This window comes from Octopus sinensis, linkage group LG12 (assembly GCF_006345805.1).
Source record: "Octopus sinensis linkage group LG12, ASM634580v1, whole genome shotgun sequence".
NCBI lineage: Eukaryota > Metazoa > Mollusca > Cephalopoda > Octopoda > Octopodidae > Octopus > Octopus sinensis.
The window spans coordinates 60,326,404-60,331,403 of NC_043008.1; the positions used below are offsets into that span (position 1 = coordinate 60,326,404).

The 5,000-nt window shown below is 35.2% G+C and overlaps 1 protein-coding gene across 2 annotated transcripts in view; it reads right to left on the bottom strand.

Annotated features, from left to right (window-relative positions):
- Positions 1–5,000, bottom strand: part of LOC115217933 (cell adhesion molecule 2) — a 436,290-nt gene that overhangs the window by 410,908 nt on the left and 20,382 nt on the right. The gene's annotated exons all lie outside the window — the stretch shown is intronic.

Here is a 5,000-nt window from a genome sequence, read left to right on the forward strand (position 1 = left end):
CTAGTTAATGTGGACTGTGATTATAGCACTTCTAGTTACAAAAGTATGTTTTTTTTTCGACTTTCTCGTCTTTCAAACGCAGTTTATGTCTGTCCTACGAATTATTATAATGTCATGGCGGAAAAAGAGACAAGTGGCGGCGTCTAACTGATAACAAATAGATCACTTAAGATTCTAAAAAGTGTATATCTATCTTTCTATCTGTCTGTTTTTCTATCTGTCTGTCCGTCTATCTGTCTGTACGTCCGTCTGACTGTCTATCTATCTATCTATCTATCTATCTATCTATCTATCTATCTATCTATCTATCTATCTATATACTATCTATCTATCTATCTATCTGTCTATATACCTACCTATCTGTCTGTCTATCTATGTATGCATGTATGAACAAAATGCTTACAACCATTTTGTTCATATATGATTACCTGACTGAAATTTTACCTGATTATTTTGGATTATATATTGTGATGTAATGTTTTAAGACTGCAATAAATAAATAAATAAACTATCGAAACAGCTGCCGTAAGTTTTGGACGCTATTTGTGTTTACTTCTTATACCTGAGTCACACGAAAGATTCACCCAGGAGTCGGATCTATGGTCCAAATCGGATTTGGTACTTACATATCTACAGTAGCCTACGAACAATTCGTGTATTCATTGTTCTTTACCTCAATGTGAATTCTTCTGTTATTGTAGATAGCCATTTTAAGCGCCCTGCGGGTCGATCTGCCGTGATTCTTATGAAATCATATATATATATATATATATATACATATATATATAGTCGACATGATAGATCGTCAGCCACTACACACATTTTTTTGTCTCGTTGTTTCTCTCCTTGTTTTTTTCTGTGTTCCTTTCTGTAGAAGAGCGTAGCCTCGAAACGTAAAATACTTTTTCTATTCCTGGGCGTTAACCTAATACATCTGTTTGTTTTGTACACCACCTGTCTTCGTCTTTTGTTTTTTCGTAAACTCTCCCCATAGGAGTGGATATGTGGTAAGTAGCTTGCTTACCAGCCACATGGTCCTGGGTTCAGTCCCACTGCGTGGCACTTTGGGCAAGGGTCTTCTACTATAGCCCCGAGCCGACCAAAGCCTTGTGAATAGATTTGGTAGATGGAAACAGGACGAAGCTCGTCGTATATGTGTAATATATATATATGTTTAGGTGTGTGTATATATGTTTGTGTCTGTCTGTCCACCCAGCATCACTTGACAACCGATGCTGGTGTGTTTACGTCACCGTAACTTAGCGGTTCGGCAAAAGAGATCGATAGAATAAGTACTTGGCTTACAAAGAATAAGCTCTGGGGTCTATTTAATCGACTTTAAAGGCAGTGCTCCGGCATGGCCGTAGTCAAATGACTGAAACAAGTAAAAGAGAAAAGAATAAAGAGTATACCGATATATATATATATATATATATATATAAAATATATATATAATATATATATATATATCTCTACTACCAGAAAATCAATGTTTTTATAGGTTTGTCTACATATATTAATACCTCCAGATGAACTCATAGAAACATATGTACCCACACAGATGTTTGCATACACATATACGTATACACACACCACACATAGACACATATGTATACGTTACATACACAAATGTGCAGTAATAGTTGCCAGCTTTAAACCAGTTTAAGAAGTATATATGAATTGTACATAAATATGCTGCTGACAACAACGTCATGATATATCCATTAAATAAAGGCTAAAATAAACTATTTTAGATGAAAAGAAGTTTAAAATTTTAGGCAAAAGGGCGCAGGCTAGCGCTTTCTATCTGCAATGAAATTAAGGTAGAATACATGATTCATGCTTCGAGTGGAGGGACATGGCCTAGTGGTTAGTGCAGCGGACTCGCGGTCGAGGGATCGCGGGTTCGAATCTCAGACCAGGCGATGTGTGTGTTTGTGAGCGAAACACCTATATATATATATATATAACTATATATATATATATAATATATAAAAGTACAAAATGGGACAAGAACGCAAAACATTCAAATAGACGATACGAAAAACGTACGGGTCATTCGAAGCCTCTAATCTTCAGTCGAGAACCGGATCATCCTCGCAATTTCGGCTGATTAATCTTGAGAATGCTCCGATCTGGCCAGCCCCAAGGAAAAATTAAGCTACGAGCATTAGATCTTTTGGAAAAGGATCGAATGTATACAGAAAGACGGACGACGCTACATGAATATAAATACTAAAAACAAAAAATAATACGAATATAAATACAAAAAGCAACAATACTAATAACAACAGGACATAACAACAGGCGTCTTTCGACTTTAGACAATATATACACAACGTGATTGTTTCATTTTCTGAATACCAAATATACTAACGCGTCTTTGGTTGGCCGGGCGCTTTGATAGAAGACATTTTTTTAAAGGTGCCACACATTGAGACTACCCGTAACAGATTGTCGTAGATGACATTTGTAAATTTATTCCATAACGGCTATCAAGGACTTAAACACTGATACAATAACAGTGACAGCAATAAACATAAACAATAATAATTACATATCTATTAGACATAAGATTATAGCTTCATTAATAAAATGGCCACATATTTGAAGTTTGGTATTGTAAAACATGGTTTCTCTTGGAGAAAACGAATTTCAAATTTGATTCTGTTGTATCTCTAATGATATATAGACTAACCCGGACTCAATTGCCGACAGCTCTTCATAAAGAGTAAAGGATTTAAATGATATAATAAATAGATAAAAATATAAATGAATAAATAGACCATTTCCTCAATAGGACAGCCATGGACAAATGAATAACAAAATTAAAATGTCGTTTAACTTAATAAATGAGAAAATGGTGGTTTTTGTAACTGGTGGAAACTAGAATAGTAGGTGACAGAAGAAAAAATAATTATTACCAATGTTGGTAGAATGTTACAAACGTGGAAGGGACAAGGGTAAGAAGAGATGCAGGAAGAGAATTAGTTGAATTAACCACTTACGTATATGATTGTTACTATTTCAATTATAGTCCTGGTGGAGTGATTATGAGCTGAAGTCAACATTGGAGGAATTTTAGTCTTAAAATGTCGGCTTCATATCGTATTTATATAATGCATTGCTAGTCTTCGAGTTCTTCTCCAAACCCCTCAGTTGCATCAATTATGCTTACCATATATATTTATACACACATACATTGTTTCCTAATGTGCTAGGGACAGGTAATATACCTTAGTAATATTAATTTATACCGGAATCAATATATCTATTGAAAACAATAAAAGTTGACAACTTTTTAATCTTATATTTATTTTGTAAACAAATAATACAATATTACATAATGATTTTATAAGCATTTTATAATGTTGCTTTCTTTTTCTGGAAACATACCGGCAGCTCATGGCAGCTCATGGTCCACTGACCGGCACTGTTTAGCGGACCACCACTTTGAGTAGCGATCTAGAGCGACTCGTATTTACGGAGCATACAGTAGATGCCTTATGAATAGCAGAAATAACAAAAACAGTAAAGGGCTGAATGTTAGTATTTTATTCATCTCAATCCATCGTAACTTATATGGTTGAATATATTTTACTTAATGTCCTTATCGTATAGGTCTGCTGGAATATTTTCCAGTTACTAAGGAAGCGAGCTGGCAGAAACGTTAGCACGCCGGGCAAAATGCTTAGCGATATTTCGTCTGTCTTTACATTCTGAGTTCAAATTCTGCCGAGGTCGACTTTGCCTTTCATCCTTTCGGAGTCCATAAATTAAGTACCAGTTGCATACAGGATCGAGCTAATCGACTGTTCCCCTACCCAAAATGTGCCTAGAGTAGAAAAGAATATTTTCCAGTTAATTAGACTACCTCGGAAGGCGTTGGGATGACAACATTGTTAAAGTAGAACACAACGCTGTCTGGTATTTCTTCCTATAACCTACGTTCTGAACTCAAATCCCGGTGCGGTTAAATTTCCTTCATCCTCTAGGTGTTGATGATATAAACTAAATCACCTCCCGATAAATTTGTTGACCTAGTTACTAAATTGGAAGTAATTTAGAATATCTAGGTCACGTTATGGGCTCCAATTAAGCTAAGAACTCCAACGAAGTTATTGTCCCGGAACAATTCTATCTATTAACACGGAATGATTGAACATAGTATTACAAACGTTTATCAATTTTACAAGGTCAAGATGCGGCAGCTTCTGAGAGGTAGGTCGAAACCCGAATAATAACTGCCAATTCTCCTTTAAATCGCGCCCTACTGCATATGAAAGAAGGATCCGCACTAAATGATGTATTCAACAAAGTTTCATGAAAATTTGGAGCAAATATCATGCCGGTGATAAAACACAAATTAGGAGCCTGGTATGAAATCTTAGATATATTATTGGCATAAGTATGCTGCCATCTTGTCAGTTAATCTGGTCCATGACATATACCAAGTCTATCAGACCTACGACCAAAAATGTTCCGTTGTAAATATCTGATTATTGTGTTGTTTTATTTCTGCAAACACAATATATTTACAACATTACCAAAACGAGAACTTCCACTTTCTAAAAGACACACGAAGCTGAAGACGATTTTAGTTCTATTTTTAAACAGGCCGAGCTATAGGATGTAGAAAATCCCTTAATTGCACAAGTTGGCAGAGATTTTAAAGAATACACAACGTTTCCTTCAACATTTAACTAGTCTTTCACTTCTGTTTTCCCTCTTGCTTTACTGGCACACGACTTATGAAACAGTAAAAGCTGAACAGCACGAACTTCAATATATAATACCTTCTACCATGGGTCATGTATCACTTTTAAAAGGTTGAGTTTATCTTCTAAAGTGACGTCTTATCAGAAGGTGGATGGTAGATTATGAAGAAGAGATGTACAGAATTAATGGAGCGATATATTATTTACGTTGGAGAGCAAAAACTATGATATATATACATATATATATATATATATATATATGTGTGTGTGTGTGTGTGTGTG